Source organism: Mobula hypostoma, chromosome 7 (assembly GCF_963921235.1).
Source record: "Mobula hypostoma chromosome 7, sMobHyp1.1, whole genome shotgun sequence".
NCBI classification, from domain to species: Eukaryota; Metazoa; Chordata; class Chondrichthyes; order Myliobatiformes; family Myliobatidae; genus Mobula; species Mobula hypostoma.
In genome coordinates, this window is record NC_086103.1 from 116,123,435 (window position 1) to 116,149,943 (window position 26,509).

General features: G+C 42.3%; 1 protein-coding gene across 3 annotated transcripts in view; it reads right to left on the reverse strand.

Moving 5' to 3' along the window:
• Positions 1-5,188: 5,188 nt before the first annotated feature.
• Positions 5,189-26,509, reverse strand: part of LOC134349475 (alpha-(1,3)-fucosyltransferase 4-like) — a 53,705-nt gene continuing 32,384 nt past the window's right edge. For all 3 annotated transcript variants that reach the window (XR_010018681.1, XR_010018682.1, XR_010018680.1), the window contains one exon: positions 5,189-6,323. The gene's annotated coding sequence lies outside the window, so the exon portion shown is untranslated. The remainder of the gene's footprint in view (positions 6,324-26,509) is intronic.

Consider the following 26,509-nt stretch of genomic DNA (forward strand, 5'->3'; position numbering starts at 1 on the left):
TGCTGGGCCACACTTGGAGCAGTGTATACAGTTTATGGTCACCCTGTTACAGGAAAGGTATCGCTAAACCGGAAAGGATCCAGGAAAAAATTGAGGATGTTGCCAGAACTAAAGGGCAGCAGTAAGTGCCGGGGTAAAGGAGCGATAGGTGTGAGGGATGAGCAGATCAGAGTTACAGAAAGAGGTTGACCAGGTTAAGTTTTTATTCCTTGGAACATAGGAGAATGAGACGCAACCTTATAAGAATGTTTAAAATATCAAAAGCATAGATAAGGTGGATGGTAACAGTCTTTTCTGCTAGGTAGGGGAGTCCAAAATAGGGTGAGTGGGGTAATATATTTAGGATGAGTGGAGAAAGATTTAAAAGGGACCTGAGGGGCAACATTTTCACACAGAGGATGATGAGTATATGGATCAAGCTGCCAGAGGAATTGGTCGAGGCAGAGGCGTTTTATGTTTAAGAAAAAGCATAGCAACTGACATATTGAATACCAAAAAAATGAACACAATGCACATTACATAATTAGACATTACATTACACATTAATGTAATGTCATTACATTATTATCTCATCACGTCAGACCAGCCTCTTATAGTGAACCCCAACCCAACGTCGGTGCCTGTAAACTCTAAACGTTTCCACAAGTTACATTACCCTACAGTATCAAAAAGACAGCATGGCCCAGATGGTGCTAAAGATAATGACTTCTTGAGGTCGTACCCCCTGTAGACGGTGGGGAGAAATGTGCCTGTAATGTATTGGGAAAGTCCATTATTCTCATACATTATATCACATACGTGTTGCAATATAAGAAACACCAGATCAGTTGTCAGAACTTAATTCCATCAGTGTAGCTGGATTTCTGCAATCAGATTTATGCTAAAGTGTTTCAAGTTCTCACAGTGTTCCCCAGATGGTAACCTTGCAGCAATTCAACCTTCCCCATTTGTTTCATCTACGGAGCTAAGATGGTGCCAAATGGCTGCCTCATCGAGCTCATCTGTGGGAACAGCTTAAATTCCTCTCTTAACTATCTCTTTTTTTTTCTTTTCAAGGTGGCTGGGGTTCTATCGGAGGTCCCTGATCTGCAACAGCACTCAAACTAGAGTTTTTGTCATTCTTAGAGCTCACTGGATGACCGGCCATTTTCGGACATTCTCCAGGCACAGCATAGGAGATGCCAGGGCGCTGCCCTGTGTGGCCCCATGGCTGACCGTTTCCAGACCAGTTATGGGAGAAGGAACATCAAGACTTCACCACAGCAGACGTGTGGACCAAGGTCTCTGTAGTCCAGCGAATTGCTCTTCTTCTCTCTCTCCCGATGGTGGAGAAAGTTTGCTGCCGATTCTCAAGTCAGAGAATCTCAGAACAGAAAGTGATGCAGCAGACTGTAATATTGTAACTGTCTCCCCTTCTGTTGTGAAAGTGAGTGACGTCTCTCTGTCCCTGTTAGTGAGAGAGGGAGCCTGTGGCATGTTGAACTGTTGGGTAAAAAATAATTTTTGTTGACCGCAGAGCATGGTCTCTGTTTGGGTGCTTCGCTGTTGTTTGGTGGGTGGTGGGTGCTGATGCTTTCTGCTGAAATAGGTGGGGGAGGGAGGAGGTTGAATGCTTTGCTGCTGCTTCTGCAGGGAGAGGGGAGGGGGACTTTGGGGTTCTAATGTTTTTCTGTTGTTCATTCTTTTGGGGTTTTTCTGATTTCCGTGGATGTCTCTGAGGAATAAGAATTTCAGGTTGTATACTGTATACATTCTCTGATAATAAATGGAACCATTTGGACCATTTGGACTATTTCAATAAAGAGGCAGCCCTTGGCATTTGCAATAAAATATGAAAAAGGAAACCCAAGCCTAAAGTCCAACAAAAAGATAATGACAAATCCAACAGTTAAATCATCTAGCAAACTTTCGGCTTCATGAAAACATGCTTCAGCAGGCAAAACAACTGAAACTCCCCCTCATTTCTCACCGTCAAGCATACTCATATACTGCACAACAGTGAGGCCATGAGTGGAGTTCCACGAACACAGAACAAAGATAAGAATAAAATTCCATGTGCCATGTAAGAATTGTGAAATTAACTTGTAGAGTTACTCTCAGTTAACAGTGATTGTCAAGATTTGTCTGCAAAGCGGAAGGTTCTGGACTGAGTTGGAGACAGTTCCTTGTAGGCTTTACATCCCAGGTTTAAAAAGTGGCTGGGGCCTGTTGAGACTTGTCTACTGAACAGGAGATTGCTTGGGTTATTCAGCATCTGTTAGTCTCATGAGACCATGGATTTGCGCCTTGGAAGGTTTCCAGGGTGCAGGCCTGGGCAAAGTTGTATGGAAGACCGGCAGTTGCCCATGCTGCAAGTCTCCCCTCTCCATGCCACCGATGTTGTCCAAGGGAAGAGCACGAGGGCCGATACAGCTTGGCACCGATGTTGTCGCAGAGCAATGTGTGGTTAAGTGCCTTGCTCAAGGACACAACACGCTGCCTCAGCTGAGACTCGAACTAGCGACCTTCAAATCACTAGGCCGATGCCTTAACCACTTGGCCATGCGCCAACGTGAGTTATTAGTAACTTAGCAAGGGCCAATAAAAAGAATGAGATGTAAACAGACTGGCCATTGTGTGAGTGGATCAGGGTTAGAGTAGAAGGCTTTGTCTCAGCAGGTGGGGGCTAAGGGTTCTGAGATGTCTGAAATCATTTGGTTATTTTTAGAACCTAAGGTTAAGAAATTAGAGCCAAAGGTGTAACAAGTATAGGTAAGATGGTAGTTAAGGTAGTGGAACACTCCTCCTGTCAGATGTGGGATTGCAGGGTGCCTAGCAATCTCCCTAACGACTACACCTGCAGGAGGTGCACACAACTTCAGCTCCTGACTGACCAGGACAAAGAACTGAAGCTGGAGCTGTATGTCCTCAGGACATCCGGGAGGCTGAAAACCTCATAGATGAGACTTTTACTGAGATGGTCACACCCAGAGTGTAGGCTTCAGATGGTATGGATGTAAGCCCTTATGGCCCAAGTTCAAGTTTTTAAGTTTAATTATCATTTATACATGAACATAGCCAAACAAAATAGCATTTCTCCAAGGCCAGGGTGCAAAACACATTACCAACAGCACACTGCAGTGGTGGGGGGAATGTCCTATCAGGGCACAGCAGCAGCCAGGCTTGTGCTACTGTGGCCAGCTCTGAGGCTCAGCAGGGAAGGGTAGAGTCAAGTACAGCGATAGTGATAAGGAGACTCAATAGTTAAAGGGACGCACAGGAGGTTCTGTAGCTGCAAAAGAGGTGCCAGGATGATGTGTGGCCTCTCAGGTGCTAGGGTCAAGGATATACCAGAACAGCTGCAGATTACTCTCAAGGGGTGAGGGCGGTGAGCACCCAGACATCATGGCACACATTGGCATCAATAACATAGGTAAAAAGGGGGAAGAGGTCCTTGGATGTTGAGAGAGGTGATGAATTTAGTCAAGAAAGAAAAAAAATGAAAATATATATCAAACTTAGGAAACTATAAAGAAGCCAGGAAAGAACTTAAGTCGGGAATTAGGAAGCCAGGAGAGGCCATGAAAAGTCCTTGGCAAGTAGGATTAAAGAGAATCCCAAGGCATTCTATACATACATCAAGAGCAAGAGGATAACTAGGGAGAGGGTAGGACCGCTCAAGGTTAAAGAGGAGGGAGACATTCGCTGGGATGCGGAGGAGGTGGGTGAGGTCCTTAATGAGAACTTTGCTTCAGAATTTACCAAGAAGGACTTAGCGGACAGGGAGAACAAGGCTGCACATATTGATATGCTAGAGCATTTTGAGGTAAAGGAGGAGGTGGTGTTGGATCTCTTAAAGAGCATTAAGATGGATAAACGTCCGGAGCCTGCTGGCATATACCCCAGGTGACTGAGGGAGGCAAAAGAAGAGATTGCTGAGGTCTTGACCTATATCTTCATGCCCGTTCTAGCCACAAGCAAAGTTCTGAAGGGCTGGTGAGTGGTTAATGTTGTTCCATTATTCAAGAAGGGAACAAAGGATGATCCTGGAAACTATAGACCAGCGGGTATCACATCAGTGGTAGGGAAGTTACTGGAGAGAATTCTTAGGGATAAGATTTATGAACATTTGGAAAAACATAGCCCAATTAGGGAGAGCCAGCATGGCTTTGTGCAAGGCAAGTCATGACTTACTAACTTGACTGAGTTTTCTGAGAAGGTTACGATGGTGTTTGATGAAGGGAGAGCTGTGGATATTGTCTACATGTGTTTAGTCAGGTTTGTGACAAAGTCCCTCATGGAAGGCTCATATAGAAGATTAAGATGCATGGAATCCATGTTGAATTATCCATTTAGATTTAGAACTGGCTTGCCATAGAAGACGAAGAGTACTAGTTGATATTCTCACTGGAGATCTGTCATTAGTGGTGTTCTGCAAAGATCTTTACTGGGACCTCTGTTGTTTGTGATATATATAATTGACATGGATGAAAATGTAGATGGATGGGTTATTAAGCTTTCTGATGATATAAAGATTGGTGGTGTTGTGGATAGTGTAGAAGACTAGCAAACAATACAGTGGGATGTAGATCATTTGCAGACATGGCTGGAGAAATGGCAGATGGAAGTGTTGCACTTTGGTTGGTCAAATGCAGAGACAGCACACTATAAAAAGCAAGATCCTTAACAGTGCTGATGAGCAGAGGGACGTTGGGATGGACTTTCATAGCTCCTTGCTAGCGGCTACACAGGTTTGTAGCATGATTAAGAAGGATCTCACTCTCTGCTTTCTGCAGGGATCACTCCCTCCACAATTCTCTTGCTCTACTAATCTTCCCTTGGCATATATTACTGCAGAAAGCGACAGAAATGCTACACCTGTCCACTTACCTCCTCCCTTAACTCCATTCAAAGCCCCAAACAGTCCTTCCAGGTGAGGCAACATTTCCCCTGTGAATCTGTTAGGGTTGTCTATTGCAGAGGTTCTCAACACTTTTCTGCTCATAGCCCACTTGTGACATTCATTTACCTTTGTGCCCTCACCTTCCAAATGCTCCGTTAGCTGCAAAAGTATTTTTGGTCAACTGTACTAATTATTCTAATATAGAGTCAATATTTATGTTTAACAGGTTATAGGTTTTATTATATGTTAAATGTAATGTCCCCAGTGTATTCTGTATGAAAAAGAAAACTATTTCAAAGCTCTGAATAAGATAATTTATTAATAATAGGTATATTTTTCTTCAAACAAGAAAACACTAAATATTGTTACTTTGGAACTTAATGAGATTCTTGTGATTGACAAAAACTAGTGAGTGTTTGAATACAGTATTTGGTTGCAACTTGGTTATAAGTTAATTGAAGATAAGATTATAAGAAATAGGAGCAGGAGTAGGCCATCTGGCCCGTCGAGCCTGCTCTGCCATTCAATAAGATCATGGCTGATCTGGCCATGGACACATCTCCACCTACCCACCTTTTCCCCATAACTCATAGAAAGATTGCCTCTTTTCACAGCATCGAGTTGGTTATGAACTTTTGATAGCAGGTGGAGCTTGACTAAAACCACATTCAACTAGATAAGAGGTGGAAAATCCAATTAAAAACAACTTTGCTCTCTCTGAGCTGTGGAAACTTATTTTGAACATCTCTAATTATCTAGAAATTTTGCTTGCTGTGTTTGAATTTTGCTTGAGCTGTTATATACTCTGCAGCTCAATAAGCCATTCTTGCAATGTGGCGGCAACACCATTCACATTGACCCAAAATGGATTCACCACCCGAACTAGAATATGCTTCTCCAGCAGGTCTCTGAATGGAAATTCCATATCAGTGTGCAGTTGTTTCAAATGACCAGATCATCATTGTATAATTTTACTTTAAGAGTGGCCAGTGAAGGAAATTGCATAAACTTGTGAAATCCAATATTGCTGCTGAAAAGATTGAGTTTTCCAAGGAAAGCGGCAACAGCCTGTTTGCATGATATGAGATTGTAGTTTCTTCCTTGTAACTGTTTGTTTAATAAATTCAGTTTTTCAAATACACCTGACAGGTAAAATATGTCAGACTTAGCAGCAACAATTTGTTCTCCAAGCTGCTTATCACTTAGAAGTGCTGCAATACTATCCCAAGTGCAACTAAGCAATGAAGACAATTACATTTTGATAACTGTCAAAGCTCTGCATGCATGTGTAGCAGTTCAAAGTCTTCTTTGTTTTCTTCACAAAGTTGTCGAAAAAGATGATCTTGAAGTGCATTTGATTTGATGAAGTTGACAGCCATTATTACAGCAGCAAGGTCATGCAGTCCTCCCCATTTCTTTTTTGCAACCAAATGCTGACAGTCTATGATACAACATATGTAAAAAATGTTAGGCACAGAATTTTAAAAATAACTATTGAGTTCATTGTATCATCTTACCATCGATGCAGAAGTCATTATATTTCCCAGCACCAAGAAATAGCTCCTTGACTTCTTTAAAAATAGTTTCACCTTTGGTATCTGTCTTAAGCTTTGGGGCAAAAAGCATTTCCTCACTGGCCTAATCATCATACAAAAACGTAACATGTGTCATCAGAAGGGCTTCATTATCACATAATGTGCTTTCATCGATTTGCAAGGCAAACTTCTTAACTTGTAGTTGTGTAATGAGTTGTTTTTCCACATCATCAATACACATTATACATAAATGTATATAAACAGTAACAACAATACAATTGTGTGTAGGCTCTATAGAAAATTAGCAAATGACATAGAATTATAACTATAATCTCACATGAAGAAGTATCTGTATTGAATATACAGGTAAAAATAAAACAAGCTTTTTAGGCAGTTCTTAGATTCGTGTCATAAATATTTTTTTAAATGCTATTATACTGTGTATGCAAATTCTATTTGGCAATAAAGAGCGTGTACTCACCAACTTCCTTTCAAAATATGATAAGTATCAGGGATTGTTCCTTCGGCAGGACCATTTATTTTTTTATTTACATACCTTACTCATATTTCATTAAAACAATAAATTTATCATAGCCCATTCAGAAACTCCTGTGGCCTCCAGTTTGTTTTATAGCTGAGCCCATATGAAATCTGGCATGGCCCATGTTGAGAATGACTGAGCTAGTGTATACAGTGCTCCTGATGTGGCCTCTCCTACACTGGTGAGACATGGCATACATTGAAGGACTACTTTGTCAAGCACCTCCACTTCATCTGCCAAAAGCGGAATTTCCCAGTGGTCAACCATTTTAATTCCTATCCCCTTTCCTGCTCCTACACGTCAGTCATGGTCTCCTCCTTTGCCATTATGAGGCCACTGTTGGGGTGGAGGAACAACACTTCATATTCCATCAGGGTAGCCTCCAACCTTGCTTTCTTCTTCTGGTAATTTTTTCCCTTCCGTCTTCTTCTATTCCCCACTCTGGCTTCTTACCTTTTCTCCTCATCGGCCTATCACCTCCCTCTTCCCTTTCTCCCATGGTTCACTCCCCTTTCCTCTCAGATTCCTTCTCCAGCCCTTTACCTTTCCCACCCACCTTGCCTCATCTATCACCTTCTAACTATCCTCCCCTCCCCCCACCTTTTTATTCTGGCATCCTCCTCCTTCAGTTCCAGTCCCAAAGAAAGGTCTCAGCCTGAAAAGTCAACTGTTTATTCATTTCCATAGATGCTGCATCACCTGCTGAGCTCCTTCAGCGTTTTGTGTGTAGCTCTGAGTTTCCAGCATCGCTTGTGTTTATGATATGGCATGCTTGCCTTTATTTGTCAAGGCATTAAGTTCAGAAGTCAGGAGGTTACGTGCAGCTTTATAAAACTCTAGTTAGGCTGCATCTGGAGAATTGCATGCAATTCTTGTTTCCCCATTATAAGAAGGATGTCAAGTTTTTGGAGAGGATGCAGAAGAGGTTTACTAGGACATTGCCTAGATTAGAAGGCATGTGCTATAATGAGAGGTTGGGTTCTCTCCTCTGGAGTGGTGGAGATCTGATAGAGGTTTATAGATTATGACAGGCATAGATAGAGTAGACAGACAATATCATTTTCCAAGGGTTTAAATAACTGATACCAGAGGGCATGCATTTGGGGTGAGAGAGGGTAATTTCAAGGGCGATATGAGGGGCAATTTTTTTTTACTCAGAGAATGGTGAGTGCTTGCACTGCTCTGTCTGGGGTGGTGGAGGCAGAAACATTACAGACTGTTAGATGTTTCGATAGACATGAATGTGAAGAATATAGAAGGATATGGTCATTGTGTAGGTAGAAGAGATTATTTTAATTGGCTATTTGATCACAAATATAATTGATCCTCCACACTGCCAAGAATCTTACCATTAATACTACATTCTGCCATCATATTTCACCTACCAAAATGAACCACCTCACACTTATCTGGGTGAACTCCATCTGCCACTTCTTAGCCCAGTTTTGCATCCTATCGATGTCCCGCTGTAACCTCTGACAGCCCTCCACACTATCCACAACACCCCCAACCTTTGTGTCATTAGCACATTTACTAACCCATCCCTTCACTTTCTCATCCAGATCATTTATAAAAATCACAAAGAGAAGCGGTCACAGAACAGATCCCTGAGGCACATCACTGGTCACTAACCTCCATGCAGAATATGACTCATCTACAACCACTCTTTGCCTTCTGTGGGCAAGCCAGTTCTGGATCAACAAAGCAAGGTCCTCTTGGATCCCATGCCTCCTTACTTTCTCAATAAGCCTTGCATGGGGTACCTTTTCAAATGCCTTACAGAAATCATATACACCACATCTACTGCTCTACCTTCATCAATGTGTTTAGTCACATCCTCAAAAAAGTTAATCAGTCTCGTAAGGCATGACCTGCCTTTCACAAAGCCATGCTAACTATTCCTAATCAAATTATGCCTCTCCAAATGTTCATAAATCCTGCCTCTCAGGATCTTCTCCATCAACTTATCAACCACTGGAGTAAGACTCACTGGCCTATAATTTCCTGGGCTATCTCTGTTCCCTTTCTTTATAAGGGAACAACATCTGCAACCCTCCAATCCTCCGAAACCTTTGATGATGCAAAGACCATTGCCAGAGGCTCAGCAATCTCCTTCCTCGCCTCCCACAGTAGCTTGGGGTATATCTCGTCCGGTCCCAGTGACTTATCCAACTTGATGCTTTCCAAAAGCTCCAACACATCCTATTTCTTAATGTCAATATGCTCAAGCTTTTCAGTCAGCTGTAAGTCATCCCTACAATCACCAAGATCCTTTTATGTAATGAATACTGAAGCAAAGTATTCATTAAGTACCTCCGCTCCCTTCCCCAGTTCCATACACACTTTTCCACTTTCACACTTGATTCTCATTTGAATAATAATAATAATAATAATAATAATAATAGTGATTTATTGATCCTGAGTGGGAAATTATTTTGTTATAGCAGCAACATTTGAAAACATACTTAGCAGTGTGCAGAATTAACTAATAATAAAGTAAGAATAATAATATGCACAATAATAAATTACCAATGTGCAATAATAATGTATGAAAATTTATTTTCACAATAAATCCTTTGTCTGTTACCTGTCAGAAAGCAGATCTCTGGAATAAGGTGAACAATTGCATTTCTTTCAAGATGTTTAATTTTTAACTAGCATTGGCTGATTCAGTTCAGTCATCAGGACATCATATTGTTGTACAAATAAAAATGAAGGACAAAACTCATCAAGTAAATTAAGCACATCAAGGATTTAATAAGTACTTAGAAGTGAAAACTGTCGGTGGCAGCAATGTGAAATGAACAATCTGCAACTTGTTTCACATAAACTCTGATTTTCAAAATCTTACAATTTTTGTTATGAGAATTATTTATATTATATGAATTGTTATTCTGATTTAGTTATTTTTTCTAGAAATCTCTTCTTGACCAGTGATGAAGAATGCTTCTGCACATTGCCAATCATTTAGCATTTATTTTGAATGAATGATTGCGGATAGTCCAACTTTACGGCAGGTACTGACGCCTAGTATAGCTCCACACTGCTTGTGGAAATTTTGTGAAATGTTGTCCCTTATATTCTCCAAAAAAAATCAAGCATCAATTTAAGCTTTTACACACCAGGCAATAACTAATAAGTCAGTAAAAATAGTGGCTATTTCTGAGCAGAGCATTAAAAAGCTGAAAAAAACTTTTAAGAAATATCAATGAATAATGGTGACAAAAAAACAAAATGATTGAATTGCCTAAGAGGACAAAAAAGCTAAAGAATGCTTTATAATTATGAGCCTAAAGCTAATATAACAATATTTACAGGCCAGCTAAATAAACAGGCCTAATTTGCTGCAGGGAGTGTGTACTTGTTCTATATCCAATTAAAAATGCTCATCTTCAGCTGCCTAGTCATTATCTCATAAAGGTCTGCTAGAAGTTACTGAAAACTGGTCCAAAATACAAAACAGTTTTAGGACTTTGAGCATTCAGGAGCAGGAGGCAACAATCCAACTGTCCTCACATACCTTCTGACCATTTTCCACATTTCCCCTATTCCCTCTGATCCAGCTCTGAGCCTATTTGCATGCATGTGAACAGCTTAGGGATGACTAATTTGTCTTCACAAACTGGTTAACTTTTTGATCAAACTTACATCATCATTTATTAGTTTATTGGCAAGGAGGCTATGGTGTGATGGTGTGGTGGTGATGGTGTCAGAAAATGAACAAATGAGGTCATCTGCCCTGTTCACTGAGCACCTTGTATTTATCAAGCAAAACCAGATTGCTTGCTTATTTGTTGGCCGATCATGTGCCAGTTCTCATTGGTGAATCAGGGGTGGAGAGAATAAGCAGCTTCAAATTCTTGGGCACTAACATCTTGGATGGCCTGTCTTCAGACCAGCACAGAGATGAAATCATGAAGATGTTGTGCCAACACTTCTATTTCTCAGCTTAAGGACATTTGTCTCGTCATCAAATATATCAACAAACTTCTACAGGTGCACTGTTGAAAGTCTCCTGACTAAGTGTATCATGGCCTGGTGAGGTAAACAGGAATGCAAGAGGTGGCAGAAGCCAATGGACACAGCACAGTCCATCAAGAGCACAGCTTCCTGCACCACTGAATCCACCAGAAGCGCTGCTTCAGGAAAGCAGCATCTATCTTCAAGAAGCCCATCATCCAGGTCATGCCATTTTCTCCTTGCCACTGTCAGGAAGCCTGAAGTCCCACTCACCAGTTTGAGGAACTTTCCTACTAGACATCTCTGGATCTTATATTTTTCAATCCAATCACCTTTCTCTCTTCTACCAATAGGTATGAACCTAGCCTGTCCAACCTTTCTTCATCAGACAACCCACCCAATCCACGTGTCAGTCGAGGAAACCTTCTCTTAACTGTTTCCAGCTTCAACTTACATTCTTACTTAGACTGGAGACCAATACTGCACACATCTAGATTAGTCTTCCGTATACAACTGGTGTAATTTACCATACTTATATTTAATCCCTCTTACAGCAAACAATAACATTCGTAAGTACTTGATGCATCCTAGCTTTTTGTGAATCACGCACTAGGTCATATTGATTCCCCCGTTAGCTAAAACTCCAAAGCTGCAAGATTTAAAAGAACATAGAGAGGTAAAAAGGTTGAGGGGTGGAATTCCAGAGTTTATGCTTTGGCAGCTGAGGACATGACTGTCAAAAGTGGAACAACTAGGCAAAAGCTTAGAGTCAAGAGTCAGAGGTATGCTGGTTACTTTGATTGCAGAGCAGGAACGAAATAGAGGGGGCAGGTGTAAAGGTTTGGCTGTGGCAAGGATAACAGCTTCTAAATTGCAGCATTGTATAACTAGAAGGCAGTGCAGGTGAGCTAGAGTGCTGATGGGTGAACAGAATTCTAAAGAGTCAAGACAGCAGCAGCAGAGTTACAAAGTTGATTTCCTGACTATATAGAATAGACTGAGGGAAGCCAACTTCTGTGCCGTTACACTCTTTAAATTCAACGGTAACATAAAGGGTTTAATATTGGGGATTATGTTCATGTCTACTAGCTTGTATTTAATTTGTAAACAGTTAACGTTATTAATTTTCCACTGGTTTGAAAAGTTTTTCATCTTTCCAGAATTGCCCACATCTCCTTCCCCTGCAAAATCTTCCCCCCACACCATCCTTTTAACTTTCATCTAGATCACTGTTTCTCTTTTCTCATAACTAGGCCAGATCACATCTTGAGCACAAAGTTGCTGTGAAACTGTGAATATCGATGTAATCAATTCCATCTTCTTGAAATCTTTGTGCTTTCCACTCAATGTACCTTTGCCCAGTATCTAGCTAATCTCAAATGAACTTCGCCGGGTACATGTGGAAATAAATTTGTTGTTTCATTTGTCCACTTGCAATTCAAGTACATGCAAAAGGACAATAAAAATTTTACAGACAGTGCAATGAATTGTTATCCTCTGCCCCTCCTTTAATTAGTTTCTTTTCTCCTCTATGGTGCTTGAGCAAGCACACAATATCAGATAACTCTATTATGTCCCTAAATAACAGTACAAAACATTCTGTTAAATTTGATATCAGCAATGTTCAAATAAGTATGCTAATATAAATATATCACATTCCTTTGTGATTACTTTGAACATCAGTTAGCAAGTTCATTGGTCCTATTGATCAGAAAATGCATTTTGTTTCTTTTAGATAATCTTCCCTCCCTGTGAATAATAATCAATGTGACTAATTTTAGGTCCTTTTGACTTTCTGAATGTATGAGTGGAATTCATAGACTCGTCAATACCATCAACGCAATATGTTTTACTACTATATCTAGGAGAAAGAAATAATGCGTTTTCCAAAAAACTAGAATGGAGTGCATTTGACAAAGTGATATTCACTTCTGGCCATATCTCACCCAAAATTAAAGGCATTTGCTTTTCACATCAATCCCCGCTTTTTCTAGCATTTTCACAACTACCACTAAGCATATAATATTTCCCAGATATAGGTGAGTATGTGATAATTAATTAGAAATAACAAGAAATTTTAACGAAACATCATAAAGGCATCACTGCCAGAAGATGCTTGTTTTCCCCTTGTATTATCAATTGACTTCACACAGGGCAGTGCAATAGACTTCCAAGACCTGGCAGGGCCTCGCTCCAGATAATCTGAGGCAGGACTCCATACTGAGACGGGTCCAAACACATTCTCAAAGTCAGTACAAGTCTCATTCATCTGTCCCTGCAATAAGTGAAAACCCTGATATCAAAGAATCAATTTTAGTTAGCATAAGGCTGAGAAGACTGTCAAACCTAAGTCTTGTGAAATCTCTGTTTTAGATTAAACCATGCGTAGAGGTAGCTCTTGCAGTTTCTAAAAATCACAAGATCATTGTAATATAAATAATAGAATGAAATTTTGCAAAACAAATTAGGCTTTGAAAAGTTCCAGTATTTTGTATTTTACATGTTGTAGTATTTATTCAACTGCAGAGCATCTGCAGGTTTTGCTTTTCCAGTTTGTACCTCACAGTTCCACTATTGTTTTATTTTCCCTTTTTCTCCATTTTCATTCATTTTCTTTGCTGTTACAACTCTCTCATTTCATTTATTACTGTCATCCCTTTGTTATCCTATCCTAACAGCACCACCCTCTCCTTTAGTCATTCAATCATTTCTGGAATCCACTTTATCATCAACAATCCTTTGGTTCCTTCAGCTCATCTCCTTTTTCCATCATATAAAACATGCTTGATTTACGACTTGACTTTGTCCTGATCCAAGTCTTTGATCTGAAACATTAACTTTCTCCCTCTTTCCAGCATTGTGTCTGACCTGCTGTGTATTTTCAATGATCTTGCTATCACTAAAAATACTTTTTCTCAACACCTCTTCCTTTATAAAACTACCAATCTGCAAAAATTAGGATCAATTTCCACTTGAGTGTTAATGACATCCAATGCTACCTTTCCAGCACTCTCTAACCCTTCCACTACCTTTTTATCACCAAGATTGACCTTTACTCGATCCTCAGTAATGTAGGCAACATTGCTAAAGTCAGTATTTATTGAACATTTCTGGTTTCTATCAACAAACTGGCAGTGAGCTCTGGTCATTAACCTGCTCCAGTCTAAGGTGCTCCTGCAAAAATATAGTTAAGCAGAGTATCAGGATCTTGAACAATGAATTGCAATAGTGTTGATGACAAGATGAAGTGAAATTTAGAAGGGAATTTGAGGGTAATGGTATTCCCATATACCTTGTCCTTCGTAGTGATGTATGTTTCAGGGATGATGAGAAAGAGCGATTCATTTTTTGCAATGTGAATTGAAGACAGGGTGAATGTTAGCCGCGATACCATGCAGGATCTTCAGGCCTGTGAATAAAATGTCAATCAAGGAAATTGGTTCTTGATTGTTACTGCAGCTGCATGCAACCAGGCAAATACCAAATGTATTCCTGACCTGTGCTTTATGATTTGAGGGAATGTTGGTGAAGTAGTGGTTCAGGCAGCTACTGTGGAAGAAGGTCTCTGACTTTGCCTGGCAATAGCTCAATGCAGATAGTCCCTGAGAGCGAGGCAAGTCCCGATGTCTGATCAATTTAGGTGCTGGGCAGAATTGGAAAGGCCAGGTATGGGCTGAATTGTGGTCACGGGGCCCACGCTCCAGAGCAGTCCAAGAGCGAGGAATGATCCGATGTTTGGATGATTTAAGCACCGGGCCAGATTGAAAAGACCAGAGGCAAGACGAAGCTGGTTCTGCTCACTGATCCGCAACATTTACTCAGCCCTACGCTAAAATGCAGTGCCGGCTGCAGTGACACCTGGCTACGCGTTTGTGGTCTCACAATATTTACTTGGCTTTGCGATGAACCAAGGCTGTTGCTGTAGTGATGCCTGGCTCGTGTCTTTTGTAAAGCTTCAGCTCTGAAGCATTTATTTGCTTACTTTTATTGTTTACATGATTTGTTTTTTTTCTCTCTTGCGCAATGGGTGTTTGTAAGACACGTGGACAAATGTGAATTGTTTAACAACTTATTTGTGTTTTCAGTATGAAGTCTATTCACGAACACAAAAGTAATCTTGCTGAACTACTAAAAAACTAAGGCTTCCACTGAAAATTCAGTATCCTGGTCATTAATTTTATCCTTTCCTCCAGCTTTTGGGTGAGGGATCAACCAGACTGTTTGCATTTAAAATATAATACTACACTCCTAAGGGAGGCATACAACTATATCTACATATTCTCCACCATAAGGAATCTGTACCTTGACTGGTCAGTCTTTAGTTACCCTTTATAAGCAATAATCCGAGCATAAATAGTTAACTTCCCTCCATATTCAGTTTTCAAAACTTAGCATACACTTCATTGTATTTTCAGAGAAGTCATTCATATTCCTATGAAATAACAAGACAACTGTAATCATTGGAAATTCATTCAGTTTGCTAAGTTGTGTATTTCAAGAATGTCTGGAGCAGGAAATTAACCATATAACCGTTTCAATATACCAACTGTAAACACTCTAAAGCAACACACACAAAATGCCGGAGGATCTCAGCAGGTCAGGCAATACCTAAAGAAATGAATAAGCAGTCGACGTTTCTTGCTGAGTGTTGTTGCGTGAATGAAATCACCGGAGGGAGTTACTGGTAGATTCAAAGCAGCTTCTTTATTTGACAAAACAAGGTACAGCAGGCATCATACTGAGGCACTTTCGGTGGAAAGGTCTGCTGGCCCAATGTGGGGCTCAATATTTATTTGCTAAACACAAAGGGCAATTCCATATTTACAAAGTATAGACAATGCTTTCTTTTGAAGCTACATACAAACTTTTGACACTGTTGGTAGAGATGGCCTGTGGAAGCTCCTACCAAAATTCGGTTGCCCCCCATGCCTAACCAACATCATCCATCAATTCCATGAAGGCATGGTAGGCCACATCAACATGTGTGGTGAGTTATCAGACCCACTTCCCATCAACAACGGCGTAAAACAGGGCTGCGTTCTGGCTCCTACTCTGTTCAGACTATTTTTTAACATAGAACATAGAATAGTACAGCACATTACAGGCCCTTCAGCCCACAATGTTGTGCCGACCCTCAAACCTTGCCTCCCATATAACCCCCCACCTTAAATTCCTCCATATACCTGTCTAGTAGTCTCTTAAACTTCACTGGTGTATCTGCCTCCACCACTGACTCAGGCAGTGCATTCCACGCCCAAACCACTCTCTGAATAAAAAACCTTCCTCTAATATCCCCTTGAACTTCCCACCCACTACCTTAAAGCCATGTCCTCTTGTATTGAGCAGTGGTGCCCTGGGGAAGAGGCGCTGGCTATCCACTCCATCTCTTCCTCTTATTATCTTGTACACCGCTATCATGTCTCCTCTCATCCTCCTTCTCTCTAAAGAGTAAAGCCCTAGTTCCCTTAATCTCTAATCTTTGCTGCTGTTCTTCAGGGTGCCACATCGGACCTGAAGTCAGGGTTCTTCCTACAAACGAGGGCTGATGGTGGGCTCCTCAACCTCGCAAGATTGAAAGCAAAAACCAAAGTCAGGGACATTGTGGCGCCTGAGCTACAGTTTGCTGATGACTGTGCACTGGTTGCCCACTCTCTCGAAGACTTACAGGAGATCACCAGTCGCTTTGCCAGTGCAGCCAAAAGCTTTGGACTGACAATCAGCCTGAAAAAGACAGAAGTTTTGTACCAACCAGCTCCTGGCTCAAGCTACGAAGAACCAACTGTCCTCATTGATGACACTCGTCTCAATGCTGTCAACAAGTATTGCCACCTGGGCAGCATAATAACATCCTCAGCTTCTCCGGATGTAGAGATTGAGTCAAGAACCAGAAAAGCCTGCTTTGCCTTTGGTCATCTGAAAGATCCAGTTTGGTCACAGAACATCAGGTATACAGGGCCATTGTCATATCAACCTTGTTATATGGATGTGAGACATGCTGCCCATATCAGAGACACTTACGCCAGCTTGACCAACTGCAGCAGTGTCACCTACGTTCTCTGATGAAGATCATCTGGCGAGACAAGGTCTCCAATACGGAGGTCCTCTCTCGAGCCGGAATGCCAGCAGTTTCAACCTTGGTGATGTCAGCCCAACTGCGCTGGGCAGCACATGGTGTCAGAATGCCTGACGGAAGACTGCCCAAGGACATCTTGTATGGCCAACTGTCCAGTGGTACCCGAAAACGAGGAGGCCAGCGACTACGGTACAAAGATGTTCTGCACAGGAGCCTCAGGAAAGCTGACATTGCCCCATCAACATGGGAGGATCTGGCTCAAGATCGCTCACAGTGGAGGGACGCCACCAGAAAAGGTGTGGATGCTGCTGAGAACAAGCTGAACGAGGCAACAGAGGAAAGGCACAGGAAGTGCCACAACAGAGATTCTGCCCCTGCTGCCCCTCCAGGCCTCACCTGCCAAGTATGTGGCAAGCAGTGCCTGTCAAGGATTGGCCTGTACAGCCACTCCAGGACGCACATATCAAACACCACTAACTGACTGAAAGGAACCATCATCATCCTATGGAATGGAGAGACACAGACACAGACACAGAGAGAGACAAACCACACCTTCTGATTCGCATCCATCCCACAGGTGCCAGCAGCGTCTGGACTGGGCTTTTAGGAACCCATTGTTCCAAACTGAATCCACAATACATTTATTTGGTATTTTACGTGCTAATCATAAAGGACAATTCCATACTTACAAAGTATGGATAATGCTGTCTTTGAAACTACATGCAAACTTCACACCTCCTGGTTCACATCCATCCCACAGATGCCAGTATCGTCTCTGGACTGGGATTCACAGCTTTTAGGAAATGCACTGGTACAAACTAAATTCACAATACATTGTCAAGGAACAGAAGACTGGTGGCCAAATCCATTTGCTAAGTGTAAATGACCTGAACCCAAAAATCACTCTAACACTGAGACCCTTCTTCAAGACTGGATAGGAAGGGTCAAGACACCAGAATAAAAAGGTGGGGAGAGGGCAAGGTGATAAGTGAAGCCAATTGGATGAGCAAACACTCTACTTTTCCCAGCTCCACATATGAAACAGAAATACAACCCACTATTAATTATATTAAACAGATCAGCTGCTTAATAAATTCTTCAATTATCCTTCATGCTAATAAAAGTAACTTTAAAAACTGCAAATTATCAAAATCAAAAGTGTAAATGTCTACAAAGTAGCATACTGGCTACTTAAAACCAGGAAAAACTACTCATCTGGTCTTGTAATTTGCAAAGTGGTTGTATAATTGACTCTGCACAAAATTAGGACATTAGTTGTAGAAACGGCCTACCTTGCTGAGGAATCAGAATTGGGGTTGATGAATTATAAAAGTCTGGTCTAATTTGGTACATAGACAGTATTTTGAGGACTAATTAACAGCTGAAGTGAAGTATATTTTTGTATGTATAGAGAACACAGAAGAGTGCAGCACACGAACAGGACCTTCTGCTCATGATGTCTATGCCACTTAAGTTAATCCTATCTATCTGTACCTAGTCTAAATCCCTGCATTCCCTGCCTATTAATGTGTCTGTCTAAATGCCTCTTACATGTCATTGTCATTATCTGCCTGGAAGTATGTTCCAGGCATCTACCACTCTCTGTGTACAAGACCTGCCATGTAAACCACACTTGAACTTTCAAAGGTTCAATGCATATTTATTATCAAAGTACGTATGCAGTGTACAACCCTGGGATTTGTCTTCCCACAGACAGCCACGAAACAAAGAAAACCAAGGATTCTGTTCAAAGAAAAACATCAACCACCCCCCCCACGTGCAAAACAAGAACAAATCACAACAAAATAGAGAAAAAAAAACACAGAATACAAAACACCAAATCACACAGTCATTGAAAGAATCCAGGCATACTCAGTTCGGTTCAATCCAGCGCCGTGTCGCTGGCTATCTGCAGGCCACAATATCAGTGCGGCATGGTCAAAATCGCACAAAACAGCAACAAAAAGAGGGACCAGAAACACATCATAACATGAAGTACAAAGTCTAATCCGCAAGCCCCGTCAATTCATCCTAGATAAAACATCAATTAAAACTTTCCCCCTAACCTACAGTACCTTCTAGTACGTGACACTTCCATTCTGACCACCCTCTCATAATTTTATATACTTCTCTTAGGTCGCCTCTTAGCCTCCGATGCTCCAGTGAAAACAATCCCAGCTTCTCCAACCTCCCCATAGAGCTAATAGTCTTTCATCCAGGAAGTACCCTGGAGAACCTTTTAATTAGTCTCTCCAGAGTCACCACATCCTTCCCGGAATGTGGTAGCCAGAAATACATATTTTGTAGAAAAACATTTTTTTAATAATTGATGGCCAAAGCGCTCAGTTAAACCCACCAAATACATACTTAAAGTGCTTTAAATATTGGGAATTAAAAGGACATGATTCATATATATTAATAGGTGAAAGCAATCCCATTAAAACATTAACTGTTATTAAAGCGGGCATTATTTCTATTTGTTACTGAGCTACCGAAGGTTTGACTTTATTCAAGCTATGCTAGAATTTATATTCTGAATACTCATTTAAATACTTAAAGAGCCATCTGGGCCAAGTCTCCACTAGAACAAGATAATCAGTCACAGAGGATATCAATTACAAGTGGGATTAAAAGTGTTTTTGACTTGTTTATACTTCCGGAGAAACCTGATCTGCTTTGCATGAATGAAACAACAATGCCGACAGCTCACATTGGCTAAAGAACTAACTCCAGGAAATGAAAGTTGAGACGGGATAGTTTGCCTTGAGTGAAAATGAGGAAATACCGTGTTCTGCCAGTTTAGTTGTGCTAGAGCTTAACCCCAAGATTCTCAAGCCAGTGTTTAAAATTGTGGATAATTATGGATAATTAATACCCCAAAGAAAACAGAAGAATGCATTGAACAAAAACATTGACGGACAGCAAAAATCAATATGCCTCAGATGCTCCTCCTCTCTCAGCTGGCACCACCCCCGCTTGTCTCCTCTGGCCTTCGTTCTGTGCAGACATCCCCTTTCTAGTCTCAACTCTCCTCCTCCTTTGTACTTCAAACATGTTTCATTTCAAACTCTTCCTAGATCTGATGAAACTGTTTTTCTATCCACATATGCTGCCTGACCTGCTGAGTATTCTCAGTATTATCTGTTATTACTGGAACCTGTTTAAGACTATTTTCTGATTTTCAAGCATTGCTTGACTACCAAAATTCTCTAAATTATTTAGTGCCATTGGGAATAACTCACATTTTCATAGCAATATTGAAAAGCTGGATGCACTTGGGAGGATCTTGTAGAAATTCACTTGTCAGAACAATGGTTATATTCATCATTGGACAACTTTTCATTATGCATGTCGCTTCTGTAATCTTGAAAAAAAAGAGGTTGAAACAACTGCAAGACATGATAGGATCAAGGCGAGGAATCATCATTGTTAGCTCCTGATTAGTGCATTGTGGTTTTGGAACTCCAGGTCCCTCAGGATATTTGACAGCATTAACATTTGTCCAGTGTACATCAATTGTAGCATGCAGGTTTGGCAGCTCATTATGTCAACCAGAGTGCTATTTAAGGAAGCCATCGATTATTTCTGGATCAGATGCTCAATGGCTCAGCTGCATCTATGCTGGTGCCTAGTAGTCTCCATAGTTATTTCAAGCTGAAAGTTTTCAGAAGAAATTATGAAATTATGTTCCACACAGAGCGGAACATCTGGAAAACTTCTGAAGTGTGCTTTGCTACCGTTGCTACTGTGTGGTAACCGGAATCTCCGGAGCTGAAGGCCCCGAAATCCTCGGCTTTGCATGTTTCAGCGGCCGGGGAGAGGTCGAAGGCGCTCGGCAGACGATGGCGCTAGGGAGGCTGTATCGAGAAGCTGCTTGGAAGCTCGGAGTTTTCGGATGGATGGACTGAGGGTGGGCTGCTTCCAAGGTATCGGCAAGTTGACGGTGCCTGGAGGTTTATGGCAGGGAGTTTCTCCCTTTTGCCGCCTGCTATCGGAGACTCGGGAGTCAATCAGGACTTTGAGACTTTTTTTTTACTGTGCCCATGGTCTGTTCTTTATCAAATTATGGTATTGCTTTGCACTGCAATAAAAATGTTATAATTATGTGGTTCTGTCAGCGTTAGTCTTTGGTTTGTCCTGTTTTCTGTGATATCACTCCTGAGAAACATTGTATCATTTCTTAATGCATGTATGCATTTCTAAATGACAATAAAAGAGGACTGAGTGTTCCCATAATCTAATAGATGCAGCACAAACCAACCGCTCTTGTGCATTGGTAATTTGCTTGTTCCCTTTGGAAAATGGATGTCTTAAGAGAATATTCCAAGGGCACAGAGGACTGAGTGTCATAGTGTGGGGGGCGCTGGGGGCAGACCCAAATGCAAGACACAGACACTGATGTGCTAGGAGCAGGACTAGGATTATCAAGGTAGCAAGGTGTGACAGGAAGAAACGATGCTGGACACGACACAGGCCCTGGATGAGACAAGGATTCAGGGCCTGGGCTAGGACTTGACTATAATAGTGGAACCAGGACATGGAACTGGGAACTAGGAGCCTGGGTTTGGACTCCGAGCCAGCGACTGGACAAGGACCCAGAACCTGGGACTTGACTCGGGCTTGGACTAAAGAACTAGGCAAGACAAGACGTGGCTACAGGAAGAGGAGTGGCAACAGGACTGGACATGAGATCCCTGGACAGAACAAGGGAACCCCAGCACCGGGCTGGGCAAGGGCGAGACACATGGACAAGACGAGAACATAAAGCCGTGGCTTGGACAAGACAAGGTTCTTGACGTGGCTAGGACTGGACGAGACCCCGAAGCCTTGACTTGGTCCAGGGAGAGACAGGAATGCAGAGCCTTGGTCGAGGGAGAGACAGGAACACAGAACCCTGGTCGAGGGAGAGATATGAACGCAGAACCTCGGTCGAGGGAGAACAGGAACGCAGAGCCTCGGTCGAAGGAGAGACAGGAACGCAGAGCCTCGGTCGAGGGGAACAGGAACGCAGAGCCTTGGTTGAGGGAAACAGGAATGCAGAGCCTCAGTCGAGGGAAACAGGAACGCAGAGCCCTGGTCGAGGGAGGGACGGGAACGCAGAGCCCCGGTCGAAGGAGAGACGGGAACGCAGAGCCCCGGTCGACGGAGGGACGGGAACGCAGAGCCCCAGTCGACGGAGAGACAGGAACACAGAGCCTCGGTCGAGGGAGAGACAGGAACATAGAGCCCCGGTCGAGGGAAACAGGAACACAGAGCCTTGGTCGAGGGAAACAGGAACGCAGAACACAGAGGCGGGACCCCTCCTTGGGAAGAGGATGTAGGGCTGGGACTCATACACAAAACACAGAGCCAGGACCCCTCCTTTGGAACAGGATGTAGGGCCGGGACTCATACACAGAATGCTGATGAGACTGATCCCAACACTAGGTAGCGGCAAAAGGCTGGACCTACCTAGTTAAGGTGTGGACACAGACGTTTCCCAACACTAGCTAGCGGCAAATGGCCAGACCTACCTAGTGAAGGTGTGGACACAGAGACAGTTCAAAACAACGATAGACAGTTCCTTATCTTGCTCCAGCAATGGAACTTGACAGCTGTGCAGGCGAGGGTTACAGGTGAGGCAAGGCTACAGACGAGGCAAGGCTTCAGACGAGGCAAGGCGAGGCAAGGCTTCAGACGAGGCAAGGCGAGGCAAGGCTTCAGGCGAGGCAAGGCTTCAGACGAGGCAAGGCGAGGCAAGGCTTCAGACGAGGCAAGGCGAGGCAACGCTTCAGACGAGGCAAGGTGAGGCGAGGCAAGGCTTCAGACGAGGCAAGGCAAAGGGAAGGGATTCAGACAGGGGGTTTGGACAGGAACAATCCAGCAGCCCGAGGCTGAATCCTGAAGCTATTCATGAAGCCAGCCCAAACGAGAATCAGCTGCCTCAACAGAAACTGGGGAAAACCAGAAAACCTGGAATACGGAACATGGACTGGACTGTGAACCAGAATGTGGATTTCATAGACCGGACCATGACACTGAGAAAATTCTAGAAAAGGAAGGAGTGAGAATAATCTTATTGAAAAAATGACACATGGATTGCTCAAGGAAGTGGCTTTTAGGTTGTGATACTCAAACAGCGCCATGACAACATAATTTCCTGTTTTAATAGCTAGGCTGGGATCTATATATGGTTTTTCAGAGTAATGGTCTTCAATCAAAGTTTCCGATGCTGCTCTGGACAAATAATTTTAAAGCAGCATTTACGAGGATAAGTAACTATTTCTTGATGATACTCAAATAAAACTAAATAGTGAATAAACTCTTCTCGGGCTTCCAGCCAGGTATAGTTATCGATTATAACTGATACTTTGACAACAAACACTGCCATCTTCTTCAGGAATGATGCCTGGGCATGCCTGGTCTGGTGGTATTTATACCCCTGTAGTTTGTCCCTCGTGATTGGTTAGTCCTCATCCAACCAGGTTTCCGCTCTTCCACCTTGTTTACAATTGAATTCCAGTTCTTCCTTAGAGCAAGACCTTCGTCTTTGTTAAAATACTTCTTCTCTAGTTTTATTTCAATGACTTCCTTTACCAGGCAGTACCAAATGCCTTTGGCACGGTGTAGTAGTTTTGTGCCGTCAAAATTCATGCTATGGGCATTGTGAATACAATGTTCTGTTACCTCTGATTTCTCCAGATAACCCAAATGGATACACTTCCTATGTTCCTTGATGCAGGTTTCCACCGTGCACCCCTGTCTGGCAGATATATACTGCTCCGCATTCACAGAAAATCATGTAAATGCCAGCCAACTTGAGTGCCAGGTCATCCTTGACCCGCTTAAGCTGTGACTTGAGTTTACAGGACATGCTCTCTTCTCACTGCTGCCATCAGGAAGAAGGCGCCTAAGGACTCACAGCACCAGGTTCAGGAACAGTCATTACCTCTCAACCATCAGGTTCTTGAATCAAAGGGGATAACTTCATTCAACTTCACTTGCCTCATCTTTGAAATATATCCACTACCTATGGGTTCACTTTCAAGGACTCTTCATCTCATGTTCTCAATATTTATTACTTTTTTTTTGTTATTATTAGAATCACCTTTTTTTGTTATTACTGCCCTCATCAATTGTGGGATTGAGTTTAAGAGCCGAGAGGTAATGTTGCAGCTATATAGGACTCTGGTCAGATCCCACTTGGAATACTATGCTTAATTCTGGTCGCCTCACTACAGGAAGGACATAGAAACCATGGAAAGAGTGCAGAGGAGATTTACAAGGATGTTGCCTGGATTGGGGAGCATGCCTTGTGAGAATAGATTGAGTGAACTCGGCCTTTTCTCCTTGGAGCGACAGAGGATGAGAGGTGACATGACAGAGGTGTTCAGGATAATGAGAGACATTGATCGTGTGGATAGTCAGAGGCTTTTCCCCAGGACTGAAATGGCTAGCATGAGAAGACATAGATGTAAGATGCTTGGAAGTAGGTACAGAGGAGATGTCAGGGGTAAGTTTTTTTACACACAGGGTGGTGAGTGCGTGGAATGGGCTGCCGGTGGCGGTGGTGGAGGCGGATACGATAGGGTCTTTTAAGAGACTCCTGGATGGCTACATGGAGCTTAGAAGAATAGAGGACTATGGGTAAAGCCTAGGTAGTTCTAAGGGAGGGACATATTCAGCACAGCTTTGTGGGCCGAAGGGCCTGCATTGTGCTGTATGTTTCCTACGTTTCTAACTGTCTATGTTGTTTACATGGATTTAGGTAAGGTGATTGACAAGCTCTGTCATGAAGATTAAGATGCATGGGATCCAGGACAATTGGCTGTTTGGATTCAGAACTGGCTTGCCTGTAGAAAGCAGATGGTAATGGTCGAAGGGACTTATTCTAGCTGGAGGTCTGTGATTAGTGGTATTCTGCAGGGATTTGCAATGGGACCTCTGCTGCTTGTGGTGTATATAATTGACCTGGATGAAAATGTAAATAGTTGGGTTGGTAAGTTCGCAAATGATGGGTAGGACGAGTGATGAGGCTCTGCATAAGGAATTTAGGGAGTTAGGTGCTAAGTTAAAGGGCAGAACCTACAGGGATGTAATCTCAGGATTCCTACATGTGCCATGTGCTAGTGAGGCCAAAACTAGGAAGATTATATAGTTTAACGTGGCTAAGGAGTTGGTGTAGGACGGAGGGCATAAGATTTTTAGATAATTGGGTTCTTTTCCAGAGCAGGTGGGGCCTGTACAGAAGGGATGGTTTGCAGCTGAACTGGAGGGGAACTACTATCCTAATGGGAAGGTTTATTAATGCTGCATGGTTTGGTTTAAACTAGTTTCTGGGGGATGGGAACCAAAGTGCCAGAACAGTGAGTGGAGAGGTTGTGGAGGCAGATGTTGGCAAGACCCCAGACAAAATAAAGAATTGAAAGGTTAAACATGTGTGACTAGTGTCCCAAGCTGTAAATATTTCAATGCAAAAGGTATTGCAAGGAAGGCAGATGAGCACAGGGCATGGATCAACAGCTGGAATTATGACATTGTAGCTACTAGTGAGACCTGATTGCAGGAGGAGCAGGTCTGGCAGCTCAATGTTCCAGAGTTCTGTTGTTTTATACGTGACAGAGTGGGCGAGATTAAAGGAGGATGGGAGGCTTTACTAGCTAGGGAAAATGCCATGGCAGTGCTCAGTCAGGACAGACTGGTGAGCTCGACAAGTGAGGCGTTATGGGTGAAACTGAGGAATAAGGAAGGTAAAACTACATTAATGGGGCTATATTACAGACCACCCAACAGTTCGAGGGATTTAGAGGAATAGATTTGCAAAGAGATCACAGACGGATGCAAGAGACATAAGGTTGTTGTAGTAGGTGATTTTAACTTTCCACATATTGACTGGGAATCCCATAATGTAAAAGGACAAGATAGGAAAGAGTTTGTCAAATGTGTTCAGGAAAGTTTCCTCAATCAGCACATAAAAGTTCCAACGAGAGAGTGTGTGATACTTGATCTGCAATTAGGGAATGAGACAGGATAGAGTTTGTATAGGGGAACACTTTGCATCCAGTGACCACAATGTCATTAGTTTCAAATTAAATATGCAAGAAGATAGATCTGGTCCATGGGTTGAGATTCTAAATTGGAGAAAGGCCAATTTTGATGGTGTCAGAAATGATCTGGTAAGTGGATTAGGGTGGGCTGTTTTCTGGCAAAGATGTACTTGGAAAGTGGGAGGCCTTCTAAAGCAAAATTTTGAGAGTACAAAGCATGTATATGCCTGTCAGAGTAAATGGTAAGGATAACAAGTGTAGGGAACCTGGGTTTTCAAGAGATATTGAGGCCCTGGATAAGAGAAAAAAGGAGGTGCATAGCAGGTATAGGTAGATAGGAAAAAAATGAGGTACTTATGGAGTATAAGAAATGTAAGAGAACACTTAAGAAAGAAATCAAAAAGGATAAAATGAGTCTTGAAGTTGCTCGAGCAGACAAGGTGAAGGAGAATCCTAAGGGATTCTACAGATATGTTAGGAGCAAAAGGGACA